General features: G+C 33.7%; 1 long non-coding RNA gene across 2 annotated transcripts in view; it reads right to left on the reverse strand.

Annotated features, from left to right (window-relative positions):
* The window catches only part of LOC138442291 (uncharacterized), a 227,947-nt gene that overhangs the window by 30,318 nt on the left and 177,716 nt on the right, over positions 1-19,913 (reverse strand). The window contains exons 3-4 of one of the 2 annotated variants that reach the window (XR_011257623.1): positions 16,053-16,113; positions 13,691-13,730 (exon numbers count right to left, since the gene is read on the reverse strand). This is a non-coding gene — a long non-coding RNA (uncharacterized lncRNA). Of the gene's footprint in view, positions 1-12,726; positions 13,731-16,052; positions 16,114-19,913 lie in introns of those variants that run through there. The other variant, XR_011257622.1, reaches the window with a different exon arrangement.

A 19,913-nucleotide genomic window follows, 5' to 3' on the forward strand; every position in this document is an offset into this window, starting at 1 on the left:
GAATTTCATGGACAGAGGAGTCTGGGATACTACAGTCCATGTAGTCAGAAAAGAGTCAGACATGGTTGAGTGACTAACACTTTCGCTTTCATAACAAATTAATGATGAAAACAGGACCCCATTGATAATCATGAGTTATGGCAAATTATTAATGACCAGTTTGGCACTGAATATTTCTTTAGAATTAGAGTGATATCCAACAGGCTATCTCAATGGTCACAGATGAATTCAGCACACCTCAGATACTCTGACCATTATGCTTTAATCTCACATTTCAAGGAGATTCTTCATTGAAAAACTTTATTTTTCTCAGCCTGGAATTTCATCCCCTAGATATCTTCATGTTAACTCCTTCACTTCCTTAGATTTCTCAAGTATCATCTCTTTTAGTTGGCTTTCTCTCTTTTTTAATAATTATGAAAAGAAACAGGCTTTTAAATAAAAAAAAAATTCAAGATGAGACTATATTACAGGGTTGGTATTTGTCAACACAAAAAAATTCAAATATCTATCACTGTAGGGTTTAATTAATATCTAGATAACGAATTCACAAAAACTAATAAAGAGTCAAACACAACTATACAAAAACTATAAATAAAAGAATTTTGTTCCAGATATCTATTTTGTAAATTTTCTCATTATTTAATACTTCCAGAACACCAATACATGAATGAAACTATGCTACTAGTAAAAGAAGAAAAGCATACAAGCAAGCTTTGCTGCATTAAAAAAATTCATCACAGAATTAAACAGATACACATATCAATACATACAAATAACTATGTAAGCTAAGTATAAGAGTGATCATAATAGATATCTGAGAAAAGTTTTAAAAAATTGGAGTGGAGTGAGTCCTTCTCATTTTAAGGTAGGTTTTTGAAGATTTTGTTTCCATAGAGGGGGATAAAGTATACACTTTAGATTTTGTAAAACTGTTTTTTAAAACTGTGATGCAAAAACAGCCATAAATAATATGTAGATTAAAATGTGGGTATTAATTCCCTGTTGTTATTGTTCACTCACGAAGTTGTATCCAACTCCTGGCAACCCCATAGACTATAACCCACAAGGCTCCTCTATCCATAGGGATTTTGAGGCAATAATAGAGGAGTAGCTTGCACCATTTCCTTCTCCAGGGGATCTTCCTGACCTAGGGATTGAACTCATGTCTCCTGCATTAGCATGTAGATTCTTTAGCACTTAGCCATCAGAGAAACTCTGTATTAATTCCCTTTTGCTGATGTAATAAATTTCCTCAAACTTCGTGGCTTAGAACAATACAAATTTATGATTTTAAATTTCTGGAGGTCTGAAGTCAAGAATCAAAGCACAAGCAAGGTTGCATTCGTGTAAAAGGCTTCATCCATTTTCTAATATTTTTCCTTTTTAAGTTCTGCTTGCATTTCTAGATGCAAGACCCTTCCTCACACTATCCCTAACTTTCATTCCCATCACCACATTTTGTATCATTGGCTCTGATCCTTCTTACTTCACTCTTATAAGGATTCTTGTGATTGCATTAAATTCAGAATAATCTACCTAATCTTCAAAAACCTTAATTTTTAAATTAAAGTCCTTTGTACTACATAAGGAATTGATTTTTAATATATGTGTTTCAGGTATACAACATAGTCATTAAATACTATTATAAATTTTTATAATATTTTTATAAATACTTTTATAAATTATACTCTATTTAAAGTTATTATAAAATATTGACTATATTTCATAATATGTTGGCTATATTTTATTTTATTAGCAAGGAAAATTATCCACAGGAGCCAGAGATTAGGATGTGGAAATGTATTGCTGTTGTTGTTGTCATCATTGTTTAAAAAATAATTTCAGGAGGGTGACTATAATTCAACCTACTGCAGTATAGCTCTACTCCAGTAAAAACTTATTTATGAAAACAAGTGGCCTGCTTGATTTGGCCTATTAGTCAAAGTTTGGCAATTTCTCTTTTAAGGATTCAGCTAGAAACTCATTTCTGTATTTTACACACACCTAGTATTGAAGAAAATTAAATGTTTCTTAGAAGGAAATCTTCAAAGAAGGAAAGACAGACATGTGGAAAAATAGTTTCAAGTAGATATCTGTATTGATATCCTTTTCAATATAGGGGACTGGAATGCAAAAGCAGGAAGTCAAGAAACACCTGGAGTAACAGGCAAATTTGGCCTTGGAATATGGAATGAAGCAAGGCAAAGACTAATAGAGTTTTGCCAAGAAAATGCACTGCTCATAGCAAACACCCTCTTGCAACAACACCAGAGAAGACTGTACACATGGACATCACCAGATGGCCAACACCGAAATCAGATTGATTATATTCTTTGCAGCCAAAGATGGAGAAGCTCTATATAGTCAACAAAAACAAGACTAGAAGCTAACTGTGGCTCAGATCATGAACTCCTTATTGCCAAATTCAGAATTAAATTGAAGAATGTAGGAAAAACTGCTAGACCATTCAGGTATGACCTAAACCAAATCATTATGATTATACAGTGGAAGTGAGAAATAGATTTAAGGGACTAGATCTGATAGATAGAGTGCCTGATGAACTATGGATTGAGGTTCGTGACATTGTACAGGAGACAGGGATCAAGACCATCCCCATGGAAAAGAAATGCAAAATAGCAAAATCGCTGTCTGAGGAGGCCTTACAAATAGTTGTGAAAAGAAGACAGGCGAAAGCAAAGGAGAAAAGGAAAGATATAAGGATCTGAATGCAGAGTTCCAAAGAATAGCAAGAAGAGATAAGAAAGCCTTCCTTAGTGATCAATACAAAGAAATAGTGGGAAACAACAAAATGGGAAAGACTAGAGATCTCTTCAGGAAAATTAGAGATACCAAGGGAACATTTCATGCAAAGATGGGCTCGATAAAGGACAGAAATGGTATGGACCTAACAGAAGCAGAAGATATTAAGAAGAGGCGGCAAGAATACACAGAAAAACTGAACAAAAAAGATCTTCAAGACCAAGATAATCACGACGGTGTAATCACTCACCTAGAGCCAGACATTCGGGAATGTGAAGTCAAGTAGGCCTTAGAAAGCATCACTACGAACAAAGCTAGTGGAGGTGATGGAATTCCAGTTGAGCTGTTTCAAATCCTGAAAGATGATGCTGTGAAAGTGCTGCATTCAATATGCCAGCAAATTTGGAAAACTCAGCAGTGGCCACAGGACTGGAAATGGTCAGTTTTCATTCCAATCCCAAAGAAAGGCAATGCCAAAGAATGTTCAAACTATCACACAATTGCACTCGTCTCACACATTAGTAAAGTAATGCTCAAAATTCTCCAAGCCAGGCTTCAGCAATACGTGAACAATGAACTTCCAGATGTTCAAGGTGGTTTTAGAAAAGGCAGAGGAACCAGAGATCAAATTGCCAACATCCACTGGATCATTGAAAAAGCAAGAGAGTTCCAGAAAATCATCTATTTCTGCTTTATTGATTATGACAAAGCCTTTGACTGTGTGAATCACAATAAACTGTGGAAAATTCTGAAACAAATGGTCATACCAGACCACCTGACCTGCCTCTTGAGAAACCTATATGCAGGTCAGGAAGCAACAGTTAGAACTGGACATGGAATGGTTCCAAATAGGAAAAGAAGTATGTCAAGGCTGTATATTGTCACCCTGCTTATTTAACTTATATGCAGAATACATCATGAGAAAAACTGGGCTGGAAGAAGCACAAGCATGAATCAAGATTGCTGGGAGAAATATCAATAACCTCAGATATGCAGATGACACCACCCTTATGGCAGAAAGTGAAGAGGAACTAAAAAGCCTCTTGATGAAAGTGAAAGAGGAGAGCAAAAAAGTTGGCTTAAAGCTCAACATTCAGAAAATGAAGATCATGGCGTCTAGTCCCATCACTTCATGGGAAATAGATGGGGAAACAGTGGAAACAGTGTCAGACCTTATTTTTTTGGGCTCCAAAATCACTGCAGATGGTGACTGCAACCATGAAATTAAAAGATGCTTACTCCTTGTACACCCATGGGGGATTTATGTTGATATATGGCAAAACCAATACAGTATTGTAAAGTAAAATAAAGTAAAACAAAAAACAAAAAACACAAAAAAACAACTTATGACCAACCTAAATAGCATATTCAAAAGCAGAGACATTACTTTGCCAACAAAGGTCTGTCTAGTCAAGGCTATGGTTTTTCCTGTGGTCATGTATGGATGTGAGAGTTGGACTGTGAAGAGGGCTGAGTGCCGAAGAATTGATTCGTTTGAACTGTGGTGTTGGAGAAGACTCTTGAGAGTCCCTTGGACTGCAAGGAGATCCAACCAGTCCATTCTGAAGGAGATCAGCCCTGGGATTTCTTTGGAAGGAATGATGCTAAAGCTGAAACTCCAGTACTTTGGCCACCTCATGCAAAGAGTTGACTCATTGGAAAAGATTCTGATGCTGGGAGGGATTGGGGGCAGAATGAGAAGGGGATGACAGAGGATGAGATGGCTGGATGGCATCTCTGACTCGATGGACGTGAGTCGAGTGAACTCTGGGAATTGGTGATGGACAGGGAGGCCTGGCGTGCTGTGATTCATGGGGTCGCAAAGAGTCGGACATGACTGAGTGACTGTACTGAACTGAACTTAACTGAATAACATGCTAAATGACAGCATAAACAAATAGAATCTAACGATTTATATTAGATTTAATTTTTCTAGGCACATGCTATATAAAATTATAGCCTGTAATATATAGTTATACAATTGTAGGCCAATCAGCTCTTAAACATGTTTAATATTACTTTATGTTCATAAACATAACATACACACAAACATAATGAGCTAACTTCTGTTCCTCTAATTCAAAATACTTGTGATAAATTTCTGGATAGGAATTCTCTGCTCAGCCTTCTTTGTATGGGAGCATTTCTTGACAAATCCGAGTTGTGTATTTAGGTTTTCACAACTGATAGAAATTACGATAGCTGAAATAAGTTTAAGGTGACCCAAATTTAAAATCAAGAGAGCAAGATTGTTGTGCTCTGTCCATCTCCTATTTAAATTGCAGCAATGCAGATTTCCTCTGTTTGTCTAGTTTAGTATTATCTAAATAATCAATTAAAAAATTTTGGCTCTGGTAGTCGTTATTCAGGAATTATTTGCCAAATGTATAAATGGCATTGATATTTTTTAATTTTAGAAATAATTGTACCAATAAGAAAATTTTTATAAAAGCAATATAAAAGAAGCTAAAACTGTGTTATACAAGAATAAATTATTTTGAAATTGATTTTTATTTTGCTATTAATAAAGTCCATAAAGTTATTTTACACTTGTTTACTTCATTAATCATAAATAAGAAAATACTGAGCTTCCGAATGGCTTAAGGAAGCCTGTTATCTTAATAATTCAGGCAGCAAAAGTGCAGATTAATCAATAGATTCATACTCTTGTCTAATTTTACCACTAATCCTTTTTCAATGGTTTGTATGATATCCTTTATTTCTCTGCTCTACATATTCAGGGGCCAAATGGTTCTCAGTCTGTAGTTTATCAATGCGCACCTATGCCTGACACTTTAGAAAGTGGAATTTCAGTTTAGCTTTTAAATTTCCTAATACTAGCTTTCTTTACAACAGTTGTACTAAGCAAAGGGGGGTGAAAAATAAGCAAAACCTTTGTATTACAAATTGCCAATGATCTAAAAGCGCAACAGTATTAAAAAGAATTCAAAAGAGGAAAGGGAACAAGAATAGCCTTTCATTACTGAAGTAAATGCAACCTTGAATATCCATTTTTACAGGCCAGCTCAGGATTTCAGATTAAGCAATGGAATTTGTGTGTATCATTTTATGGGTCATAGTTGTTCTGATGGATGCAATTACTTGAGCATTACAACATTTATTTAGAAAAAATATCAAATTAAAGTATTGTGATTCAAAAATTGCAAGTTCAGAGGCTTTCCTCATGCATAAATGCATAGTAGAGCTACAGGATAATTTTATTTTATGAAGAGACTCCAGAGCTGAATCACAGAAGCTAAACTGAACAGCCAAACAGATGCTGCTTTGCTGACTCTTGATAATGAGATTAAATGGTTGTATTTAGCTTTCAAGTTCTATAGCAAAGCATTTTAACTTAAAAGTTTAGCTTAGTACACTAACTTTAGATGTACAGAAATTAAATTTTATGCAGAAAAACTGTTTCAAATTTTTTAAAAAATCTTATTTTCTGAACGATTTTGTTTTACTGGATTCGTCCTTTTTGCCTCCCAACTTTTGGTATTTTAATTGCCTTTGTTATCCACATATTAATCCAGGCAATAATACAAATTTTATTTTTATTTGAATAAAAATAAGCTGGATAAACTAAGGATAATAATTTACACAGAATTAAAACTGATAGGTTTTCTCTCTTTCATATTTCACCATTGAGACTGCTCAAGTCATGACCCATGCATTGATCATTTACATGTATTGGTAGGACTTGACTGCTCTCCAGAAGTGTGTGCTCTTCCAGGTGGTGCTAGTGGTAAACACCCCACCTGCTTATGCAGGAGACATAAGAGACACGTGTTCGATCCCTGAGTCGGGAAGATGTCATGGAGGAAGGCATGACAACCCACTCAATATTCTTGCCTGGAGAACCCCATGGATAGAGGAGCCTGGTGGGCTATAGTCCACAGAGTTGCAAAGAGCTGAACATGACAGAAATGACTTAGCATGCACACACACACACGTACATATATGCACATGTATATGTATATATGTACACACACATATAATCATATGAATGTGTATATATGTACACACACATATAATCAATTCTCTCTCTGTATATGCACATGCACACAGAGAAAGAAAGAGAGGGAATAAAATAATACATGGGTAAAAAATACTGTTGTCTACCACCCATTCAGGAATCATGGTGAGTATGGTTCATAAGCTTTCTCATGGGTAATCATGCCTTGCTATGAATTCAGGTTGCTCTAAATTTCCTTCATTAGTAAACACTTTTATTTCTCAGTTTAATGTTTTATACTTTGAAATCCTGTTGTTGGAAAATAGGTTTTCCTACATAAGTTACATTTATGTAGAAAAATTAGTTTTGACTAAAGGATTTCACATGCTTAACACAAATTCAAAGTTTTTACCAGTTTCATAATGCTTTCATAATACTTAATATACTAAGATGTGAGGCTAAATGCTTTGACAAACATCCCCGAATCTCAGCGTCTTAGTAAAACGAATGTCTACTTCTTGCTCAAATTAAAGCCTTACATATGCTACCTACTAATTTAAAAAGTACTATATTTAAGAATATTGTTTTATTACAATGAAATATGTATTTAATATATTAATTAAATAGGCATACTATGTAGTGTTTAATATATGTATATTTACACATAAAATTGAATTCACTCTGTATGAAAATTTTTTAACCAACAAAGCTTATTAATATGAAATAAAGATGTGGTAACTAAAATTGGAATAACACTGTCAAAATACAGTAGTACAGTATAACATTTTTCATATGATTTACTTTCAATAAGAAAATATGATAAGTATTTCATGCTATTGTGAAAATTTGATGGTAATACAGGAAACTATAAGTTTCAAAAGAATAATTTCAATATAGTTCTGCCAGCAAATCACTAGAATGTGATGGCAGTCTCTTTCAGAAAGAATTATAAAGTTATTGAAAGTGTGAAAATTATGTGGCCAATGTAATTTTTCCATCATAGTAGAAAAGTTTACCAATAGCTACCCATCAAAAATGTGAGAATAAGTTTACTATTTAGAAATTAAGGGCCAGTGATGCTCACTGAAATGACACTGGTCATTTTTTAAAGGACTTTTAAGTATGTAAGCATATTGACTTTTTAATCAATCATAAAATCAAACAATGAATTCTCCACAATTTTAAACTTAATTTTCTACATAGTCTCTAAAATCATACATATTTTCCTGATCCTGAAAATATTTGTTCCTAGTATTAGCATAATACCATTTAAATCTAATTCATTAGAATAACAATACCAATACAATTATGAAAATTATTACACTAAAAAAAGAAAACTGTCTCACTAAGATATAAAGTCAAATTAATTTGTTTTAATGGCACTTGAAATTATGCCTCTGTGATTTTATCAGGGTTGAATTTAGGTAGAATTGTTCATTTCATTCTGCTTTCTATATTTAGGAACTGATTTTTTAATTTAATTTTATATTCATAAAAAATGTATTGCTATGTTTGCATCCTAAAACACAATTGTGTTTAACTTTTACCCCGTTTCTTCCATTCAGTTCCTTTGCTATTTGTAAAGGCAAAAACTAATTTGTTTGGGGATTTTCCATCATTTTTACTGTATCAATCTATATGACCATGTCATTTTTCTTATTTAGCCTGTTTAAGGTGTGGATACAGATTGATTAACTTATCAAATATTGAACCACCTAATTTTAACCATATCTGAATAAACCCCACCTGGTTTATTACCTTTTATAATATAATAGTTTATATTACTTAATTCTACTTGCTAATATTTCAGTTAAAGAGTTTTGAGTCAAGATTCATGAGAAATACTGGTATGTGGTTTCTGTATTTCTTTTCCCTTAGCTTCCCTTCCCTTCCTTTCCTTTCTTCTTTCCTTTCTTTCTTTCACTGTCATTGCCTGGTTTTGGTATCAGGTTAACACTAGCTTCATAAAATAAATTTGGAAGCATTCCCTCTACTTGTATTTTCTAAAAGACTTCGTAGATTGGTAATATATCTTTAAACATTTGATGAAGTTATCTTTCAAAACCATCTTGTATTCAAGATTTCTTTTGGGGTAATTTATTTAAAATATACATTTAATTTTCTTAATAAATTAAGGCTATTCAAAGTATTGTTTTATATTGAATTAGGCAAGTTGTGGCACCTTGTGATTTTCAAAGAATTGGTTGATTTCATATAAATTGTGAAATTGAAGTGCATATAGTTTTTCTTAATTGTACTTTGATGTATTTGAGGCTCATTATAATAATTAATTTCACTTGTGTCTTCTTTTTGCTTTGTCAGTTTTACTAGAGGCTTGTTAACTTTACAGCTATTTTCAAAAGAACAAATTCAGTGTCAGTAATTTTTTTCTATTTTCTTTTCCATCTCGACAACTTTTGCTCTTGTTTTCTTTCCATTTTCTTTAAGTTTATTTTGCTCTTTTTCTAAGTTTCTTTGGTGGGAGCTTAGAGTGTTGACATGAGACATTTCTTCTTTTCTAATGTAAATATTTAATGTTATATATTTCCTTCTTAGCACTCTTAGCTATGTCAAATTTTTACATATTGCATAGCATTTTGAATTCAACTCTTCTCATTTTATTTTCTGTTACTTCCTTTATGGTCCATGAATTATGTAGAGTTGAATTTAGGTAGCTTAATTCATTTCATTCTGCTTTCTATATGTAGGAATTTATTTTTTAATTTAAATTTATATTCATGAAAAATATATTACTATGTTTGTATCCTAAAACCCAAGTTGTGTTTAGCTTTTACCTTATTTCCTCCATTCAGTTCCTTTGCTACTTGTAAAGGCAAAAGCTAATATGTTTGAAGATTTTCCCTCCATTTTTACTGTATCCATGTGTAGTTTATTTTCCTTTTTGTTTTGGTGATGGTTGTTGTTACTGATTCCTACTTTCAGTTTCCATGTGTTGGTCATTTTCCTTTTTGTTTTGGTGGTGGTTGTCGTCACTGATTCTTACTTTCCATCATTGTGGTTGGAGAACTAAATATGATTTCACGTTTTTTACATTTGTTAGGTTGTTTTATGAATCAGGATATGGTCTATCTTCATATATGTTACATGATTACTTGAAAAGAATGAGTATTCTGCTGTTGTTGGGTGGATTGTTCTATAAATGTTAGTTGGATCTTATTGGTTGATGGTTTGTTCAGTTCTTTATATCCTTGCTGATTTTCTAATTGTTTTATCAGTTTTTGAGTAGGGGATACTGACATCTCCAGTTTTATAATTATGGATTTATTTATTCTCCTTTCAGTTCTATCAATGTCAGTTTCATATCAAGTTTTTTCTACACAAAATTATATTTATTCTATTTTAAAAAATCAATTCTCTAACAGTTAATACATAGATTCATTTCATTAAGAAACTTCCATTTAAAATAATGCTATGAATATGTGTTAGGGCATTAGGAAGCTGAATTAAATCTAATAATTATCTAATACAGTCTGTTACTGATTACAGGTATTAAATTATACTTTCATGTTATAGCAATAAATTCCAGCTTCAAAAGTTTGACTTATTCTGACTCTGAAATTCAGGTCAATTAGAGTTTGCTAAGTGGCTGCAAGAAGTTAGACAGTTTACCAAACTGGATAAGACATGGGACTTAAAACAGAGTAGAAATATAACTTTCCCTGTGATACTTAATAAGTACATAATATCTAAAGAAGCAGCCAATAGTATCACATGCAAACTTACATATTACTGAAATAAAGACCTCTCAAATGGCCTCAATATGTTTTATGCCCAGGATTATAGGTAAAATCAGCATAGATTTATTCATTATAAGGGTAATTTTAGCCAAAAAGAGTCAAGCTTGTCATATAAAAGAGCAAGAACATAAATATATACTTTGGTCCCCATTATGATCAATATTTTATTTTCTTTATGATAATTATAGGAAAACATACATGTATAACATAATACAATAATGGTAGTATATGTATATGTATATAGTATATATGTATAGTATATAGTATATGTAAGTGAAAGTCGCTCAGCCATGTCCGACTCTGTGACCGCATGGACTATATAGTCCATAGGAGTCTCCAGGCCAGAATACTGGAGTGAATAGCCTTTATATTCTCCAGGGGATCTTCCCAACCCAGGTATCAAACCCAGGTCTCCTGCAAAGCAGGCATCTTCTTTACCAGCTGAGCCACCAGGCAAGCCCAATACTGGAGTGGGTTAGCCCATCCCTTCTCCAGAGTATCTTCCTGACTCAGCAATCAAACCAGGGTCTCCTGCACTGCAGGCAGATTCTTTATCAGTTGAGCTATCAGGGAAGCATATAGCATATCAGTTCAGTTAGTATATAGGAAACGGCAATCCACTCCAGTCTTCTTGCCTGGGAGAATCCCCATGGAAAGAGGAACCTGGTGGGCTTCAGTCCATGGGGTTGCAGAGTCAGACACTTGTGAGTGACTAAGCACACTATATATATAGTTTCTTTGCAATGTACACTTCTCATATATTGATACTTTTATAGCATATTTGATATGAATATATATTTATTATATAAATATATATTTGTTTCTAATAAATATATTGTATAGTACATCTCCAATGTAAATTTCACATAAATAGATTGGTATATTTATCAAAAGTTAAATTATTAACTGAACAATACCATCAACCAATAAGAGCCAACTGACATTTATAAAACAGTTCACGCAACAACAGCAGAGTTTTCATTCTTTTTGAGTAATCATGGAACATATACAAAGATAGACCATAACTTTCATTGTTTTACAATTGTTTTGTCATACTACAGGTCAGTTTTCAAAAATTCAGTAAAATCAATAAAAGATAATAAAATGTAAGAAGTAAAATTATATTAAGTTTTCTAGAACCTATTATCAGGGTTATTACATTTGATAAGGTTCAAATTTTTTATTTTAACCGTGTTTATCACCAAGAGAATATGGCCAAATTTGTGACAGCCCTATAAAGCTAGATAGTATTATGTTTGTGTGTGTGTGTCTGTGTGTGTATGTGATATTACAGTAATATTCCTAGGTTTAATTTCAAGGTTAAAAAATAATTCAAAATACTTCATAAAAATGTACTCACAATGAGGAGAAATAACTTCATTGGTGCATGGAAGAAAAATGTTTTCATAAAAGAGCAATCTAAAGGTAACAGCAATCTCTAAGAATCCTGTGACACAGTCTGTAAATCTTTAGGGTTCATTTTTTTCTTCTATCTTAAAAAAATGTAAACCTCACTAACAATAAAAAAAGCCAATGTCATGTGAAAACTCAAAGGAAAAGCAAGAATTTGAAAGAATTTATTTAGATCATTATAATTTTCAGATTTTTTAACCCAGAAATTAATTTTAAATACTATATACAACAATTATAGAAAAAAATATATAATAATTTTCGAACTTGCTGCCTGCTTGGTTTCCTGCACAATGTACAATTTCATGTATATTTCCCTCAAACCATGACTCATTTTCCAACAATGTATATTAATGTGTAATTGCTATTTATTATTTTTTTGTAGCTGATATTTTCAATAACTAGGTCTTCATTGACCAAACAACAGCTCATAAAAGTGTGTGACTGCAGATGAACAGTAGAGACTCTGTGCAGTGGGAAAGTATGGAGTGTACAGGGAAAGCTGACTTCATACATATTTTTTACTACACTAGTTTGCCTATCATTTTATTAATTGTTTAAATTTATTTTATGTTTATAAATTAAATTGATATATCTCAGGGCTTCCCAGGTGACACTGGTGGTAAAGAACCTGCCTGCCAATGCACATAAGAGATGCAGACTGGATCCCTGGGTCTGGAAGATCCCTGGAGTAGGGTATGGCAACACCCACCCAGTATTCTTGCCTACAGAATCCCAGGGACAGAGCAGCCTGGTGGGCTACAGTCCATAGGGTTGCAAAGATTCAGACACAACTAAAGCAACTGAGCACGCATGCATACATATATATCATCTCCCTTTTATTTTTTTTTTATTTATTTTTTTTTATTTTAGTTTTTTATTTTTTAAATTTTAAAATCTTTAATTCTTACATGCATTCCCAAACATGAACCCCCCTCCCACCTCCCTCCCCACAACAACTCTCCGGGTCATCCCCATGCACCAGCCCCAAGCATGCTGCATCCTGCGTCAGACATAGACTGGCGATTCAATTCACATGATAGTATACATGTTAGAATGTCATTCTCCCAAATCATCCCACCCTCTCCCTCTCCCTCTGAGTCCAAAAGTCCGTTATACACATCTGTGTCAATTAACTAATTTTTTTTAAAAAATAGGATGGATTTTTAGAAATAACTTGGGGACATAACTGAGCATGTTTTTCATACTTTTTAATAGTTAACATATGACTCTAGTTTTAGAACCTCATTTGTTAGTCACATCTAACATAAAAATGAGCACTACTGTGCTCTGTTAAAAAATGGTGTTTGGGACCAAAATTCTGGACTATTTCAGGGTTCATCTTGTCCTGACAAGTAAGACTTTGGTAAAAGTATTGAAGCTCTGTAAGTTTAAGGTTTCAAACTCACTGACACAGAGATAAAAAATAGCATCTAAGTCACAGAGTAGCAATCAAATAAATTTACATATGTTTAAGCAATTTGTAAACTGTTAAAAAACAATAGTCAGTAAATGCCTTATGTATGTATGTATGTGAAAGTTGCTCAGTCGTGTTCAACTCTTTGACAGCATGAACTATACAGTCCATGGAATGCTACAGGCCAGAGGACTGGAATGGGTAGCCTTTCCCTTCTCCAGGGGATTTTTCCCACCCAGGGATCAAATCCAGGTCTTCTGCATTGCAGTTGCATTCTTTACCAGGTGAGACACCAGAGAAGCCCATTAAGTGCCTTGTTCATCAACTAAATTCACATGGTTAAAATATAATACAACTACAGATAGGACTCAAGTGGTTACTTACCCAGTAACTTTTTTCATTAAAAAAATGGTCTTTCATTCACCTATAGTAATGAAATTGGAGAATACCATCATTCAAATATGATGAAAAATATAAATTATTTTATCTTTGAGCTCAAATATATATTAACACCTATATAAGTGGTGCTAATGGAAATAATAATAGTACTCCATCTAATGAGTTTCAAAGGTAATATTTTCCATTTTAACACTGATAAGGAACCTCAGATAATCACAACCCATTTAACCACGATGGTGTGATCACTCACCTAAAGACAGACATCCAGGAATGTAAAGTCAAGTGTGACTTAGGAAACATCCTAAGAACAAGGCTAGTGGAGGTGATGAAATTCCAGTTGAGCTATTTCAAATCCTAAAAGATGATGCTGTGATAGTGCTGCACTCAATATGGAGGCAAATTTGGAAAATGCAGCAGTGGCCATAGGACTGGAAAAGGTCAGTTTTCATTCCAATCCCAAAGAAAGGCAATGCCAAAGAATGCTCAGACTACCACACAATTACACTCATCTCACATGCGGGCAAATTAATGCTCAAAATTCTCCAAGCCAGGCTTCAACAATAGGAGAACTGTGAAATTCCAGATGTTCAAGCTGGCTTTAGAAAAGGCAGAGGAACCAGAGATCAAATTGCCAACATCTGTTCGATCATAAATAAAGCAAGAGAGTTCCCGAAAAACATCTATTTCTGCTTTATTGACTAGGCCAAAGCCTTTGTGTGGATCACCACAAACTGTGGAAAATTCTTAAAGAGATGGGAACATCAGACCACTTGACCTGCCTCTTGAGAAACCTGTATGCAGGTCAGGAAGCAACAGTTAGAACTGGACATGGAACAACAGACTGGTTCCAAATAGGAAAAGGAGTACATCAAGGCTGTATATTGTCACCCTGCTTATTTAACTTATACACAGAGTCCAACATGAGAAACGCTGGGCTGGAAGAAGCACACGCTGGAATCAAGACTGCTGGGAGAAATATCAATAACCTCAGATATGCAGATGATACCACCCTTATAGCAGAAAGTGAAGAAGAACTAAAGAGTCTCTTGATGAAAGTGAAAGAGGAGAGTGAAAAGGTTGGCTTAAAGCTCAATATTCAGAAAACTAGATCATGGCATCTGGTCCTATCACTTTATGGGAAATAGATGAGGAAACAGTGCAAACAGTGGCTGAATTTACTTTTCTGGGCTCCAAAATCACTGCAGATGGTGATTGCAGCCATGAAATTAAAAGATGCTTACTCCTTGGAAAAAAAGCTATGACCAACCTAGACAGCATATTAAAAAGCAGAGACATTACTTTGCCAACAAACGACCATCTAGTAAAGGCTATGGTTTTTCCAGTAGTCGTGTATGGATGTGAGAGTTGGACTATAACGAAAACTGAGCGCCAAAAAACTGATGCTTTTCAACTGTGCTGTTGGAGAAGACTCGTTAGAGTCCCTTGGACTGTAAGGAGATCTAACCAGTTCATCCTAAAGGAAATTAGTCCTGAATATTTATTGGAAAGACTGATGTTAAAGCTGAAACTCTAATACTTTGGCCACCTGAAGTAAAGAACTGACTCATTTGAAAAGACCCAGATGCTGGGAAGGATTGAAGGCAGGAGGACAACAGAGGATGAGATAGTTGGATGGCATCACCGACTCAACGGACATGAGTTTGAGTGAACTCCGGGAGTTGGTGATGGTCAGGGAGGCTTGGCATGCTGCAGTCCATGGGGTTGCAAAGAGTTAGACACAACTAAGCAGTTGAACTGAACTGAACTGAATGAACCTCAATCAAAATTTATTCAATAGACATTTTATTTTTTGAACATGTTTATTCCTACATAAACTTGACACTATCAGTTTGGGGTATAACTTTGGATATGTTTATCAGAAATGTTTGAGAGATCCAGGGCTAATATTTTGAACTTTCTAGAAAGCTTTAGTTTCTTGCAGAAATAATTATCTATGGGCTGGCTTTTTATTTTCTGACATATAAAATATTAATACATTTTGAATATAATATTTTGAAAAAGTTGTATAAACATTTTCACTGTATTTGCTTATTGTCCTTAACACATGTCATTCTTTATCGATAATATACTTTTGAGTGATTTAACAGAGCATAGTTAATTATATCTGTGAGTGGAGATCTAATGCTTGGTTTCAAATAGTATTTCCTATGTTCCTCACCTTTTGATTGTTAGTACTTTAGTTAAGTGGCCTAATTGTTTTCCTTTGTTGTTGTCAATCAGTAATAAATATAAATACACTGACCATATTCCAAAAAGCAATTTACTTAAGTATTCTATATGCCTTGTGTTTTTAACATGCAACAATAGAGAAAAAAATTGTACTTACCTCCCAATGTTGTTACAAGTGTTGAAAATATCAATAACAGATCATGCAGTTAGGATAAGTCCTGTAATAATAAATAAGTGCTCAGTAAATAACATATATAACTATATATACATTTACAACTATTATTATTTTATTGTTACTGTTACTATTATTGAATATTATATTGTTTCTCTTGTTGCTATTATTGTCATTGCTATCACATTTTCTATTTACATGATTCCTTGTTATTTCTGTTAGGTAATTAGAATAGGAAAAAGGAGTCCAGAATGGCAGTGGCTAAGAGGCAAGGAATGGAAAAGGCTGCAAAAATGGAACAAAGGAAGGTCCGAGAAGCGGAGTGAGGACCTAAGGTAAAACAAACAGCACTTCTGGCTAGCCCAATTTGCATAGGGCAGGCCCAGGGAGAAGAGAAAAATATATTTAAAAAGGAGCCAAAAGGCCAAGGGCCTCTCTCTCTTCTCTTCGCATCTTTTGGGTTGGCATGCCCTCAGCCCTCTAAGATGTATTTTCCTTTACTTTCTAAATAAACTGAGCTGTAACACGGAGCTCTAACACTGGTTCATCCAAGGGCTGTAAAATTGGTCCATCACTTCAGATTTTTGTTGTGAAGAGATAGAACTGAGGAAATTACACAGTCCCCCAACCCTTCTTTTGTATGAGTTGTCATATTTTCTTTGTTTTATTCATCCTCACCACTTGAGCCTTGATAACTTGTTTTGGTGATGAAAGGCATTTACTGTATCTCTCTTTGAATTGCTTCTTTCTGTCCTCTGCTTGTGTTGTGGTGTTGTCAAACACTTTTTAAATTTCACTTAGAAACCCACAGCCACACTACAAGACTTTCCCACTTTTTTTTAAGAATGTCAAAAAAAAAAAGAAAATGAATTATGTCTTAATAGCCTTTTCTATTAAATGATTATATTTTTAACTGATTGTAAAGATATAATGGAGCCTCCAAAGATCAAAACTACAGTTTTCAGACTTCTTCCATCCTATTACACTTGCGACTATTATTTAAATCTGTGATTATCATTTAATCCATTATATTTGAAAGTATATATAAATATAAAATACCACTTAATGTTATAAACCCTCTTGTTTGTCATTTCACAATAATCACATATCCCATATATTCTATCATTATAAAAGATTCACATAATAAACAAATTGTGTACCCTTTAGTTCCAAAAAAAAAAAATGTTAGCTTTAGAATTTAGTCTAGGTCAAATGCTTCTGGAATGAGGGGAGGATCTCTTTTATTGCTGAAAATGCAAGCTGTAATCATCTTGATGATTATAGTTCCTTTTGTGTGTGTGTGTGGCTTTATAATGCATTAAGTGGGTGTAGGTATTTCTACGAATCTGTCATTATTTTCACTCTGGCCTTTTCCTGAACCGTGGTTACTTCCAACTTGTCATTATGATTTCTACCTACTTTCCATCTACTCAGCATTCCCCAGTAATTTCTGGTCTCAAGAGGTATTCATTCTTTTTTCTGTTAAATTTTTTGAGCATATATACATTTTTACTTTAAGGGATTTTTAGTAGATTTTAAATTTATATAGACCCTGACTTGATGGACATGAGTCTGAGTGAACTCTGTGAGTTGGTGATGGACAGGGAGGCCTGACATACTGCAATTCATGGGGTCGCAGAGAGTCGGACACTACTGAGCGATTGAACTGAACTGAACTGAATCTCTTACTTTATTTTGCCTCATTTTTTATTTCTTCAGTAGTGTATCTTGCTTAGTTTTTTAATTCTTCAGTCAGTCAGTCAGTTCAATCACTCAGTCATGTCTGACTTTTAATTCTTAGAAATATTTTAATAAAATATTAAGATAAGCCACCAATAAAACTATTCTAATTAATTATGCCTTATAAAATTAATTATCTGACATACCTTGACAATCATCTCAACTGTTTCCATGATTTATAAAAAGACAGAAAAACTTCCTGGATATAGACATTGAAAAGTGAAACCATTCAAAATAATTTTTTATAAAAAAAAAACACTAGTAAGCAATAAAATGTTGAGACAATATGAGATTAAATTATAATTTTGAAGAAAAATGTTTATGAGGTCCTGGCCTTTGTCTCTATTTTGCTTTCTTGTTGTTTCTCACTGTTAGTTTTATTGCATTTCTCTAGTTCAATGTCAAAAACCAAATGGCATGCATTTATCAGATTCACCTTCAACTGATATCAGCGTTGTTTCCTTCAAAAGCATCTACAACACTGTGAAAAGTGTTTTTCTAGACAAAATTTCTTGTCTTTTAAGAGTTTTTATGACTGTGGCATACTGTATTTTTTATTTCTTAGCCCTTAAGAAAGGCGTGAAAGAGTAAAATATATTATATCTCAAGAAAAGAAGTTTCAAAATATTTCTCCCACTGACTTTGCATTATCTACACTTCCTCCCAATAACTATGCTTCACAGACTCAGACTACAGTGAAGTAGTTAAAATGCTACCTTGGTAAGTTTTAATAAAGGCATTGTTGTTTCTTTTAATTTGTTATTAATTTACTAGAGGCATCTACAGACTTCTTTTCTAAGTATGCTCTTCATTTATAAAATAACTATAATATCCTAAAGGCCAGGGAATGAAATTTATGTAAGTAAATTTTACACATAGAAAGTTGATTATTCTTACAATTTGTCTGGGGGATTTCTGTAACTTCTACTTATATTTTCATGGAGTAAAGAATAATACACTACTATAGATTCTCTATCTCTCTCCCTCTTTTAGGGCCTGTCTAATTTCTGAGACATAGCACATTGAAATTATTAGGCCAATTAACAAACCTCCAATGGCTTCTAAGTGTTCAACTGAAAAGACTAATCAGTTTATGTGCCAAACTTCACTGTCATATTTTAAGAAACTGCCACAGTCGCTCCAATCCTTAGGAACCATCACCCTGATCAGTCAGCTGCCCTCAAGATCAAGGCAAGAAACTTACCTTAATCAAGCAAAAAGATTAACAACTCTAAGGGCTCAGAGGACAGTTAGCATTTTTTAGCAGTATTTTTTTAATTAAATTATGTACATTGCTTTCTTAGACTAATGCTATTGCACAATTGATAGACTACAGTACAGTATAAACATAACTTTTACATAACCTGGGAAACTAAAAGATTTGTGTGACTTTATTGCAACATTTACTTTCATGCAGTGCTTTGAAACTGAACCCCCAATATCTCTGAATTATTCTGTATATAATATATATGCAAAAATATGAAAAGTGAAGTGTTAGTTGTTCAATCATGTCTGACTCTTTGTGACCCTATGGACTGTTAGCCCACCAGTCTCCTGTGTCCATGGAATTCTCCAGGCAAGAATGTTAGAGTGGGAAATTATTCCCTTCTCCAGGGATATTCCCAACCCAGGGATCAAACGCTGGTCTCCTGCATTGCAGGCATATTCTTTACCATCTGAGCCACCTGGGAAGCCCCATGCATAGATACGGTAATTTATAATATATATTTAGTATGCATTCTCTGAGAAATTATACCATGCTTTTGGAATGTGTATTTCAGGTTTGAACTAAAACTTCCTTTTGCTTTATTGCCAGTTTAAGTCAAGCTGTAGACAATGACAATTCAAATACTGATTAATTTTTTCAAGTGCATATATTTCCAATTGGCTTTCTGTTAATAAGAATAAAAATAAAGAAACATCAATGGTGTTTCTGACTGAATTCATCTAGAGTTTATTTATTGGCAGTGTATTTCACCTTTTCCATAACAAGGTAAGCTCTTTTTATGCAAAGAATGGTAATTTGCCTATTAATACATGTCTAGAAACTAGAGCTATGTCTGATATATTTGGCACTTGATAAACATTTGCTGAATACAAATTTAA

This window comes from Ovis canadensis, chromosome 6 (genome assembly GCF_042477335.2).
Source record: "Ovis canadensis isolate MfBH-ARS-UI-01 breed Bighorn chromosome 6, ARS-UI_OviCan_v2, whole genome shotgun sequence".
Classification (NCBI taxonomy): domain Eukaryota; kingdom Metazoa; phylum Chordata; class Mammalia; order Artiodactyla; family Bovidae; genus Ovis; species Ovis canadensis.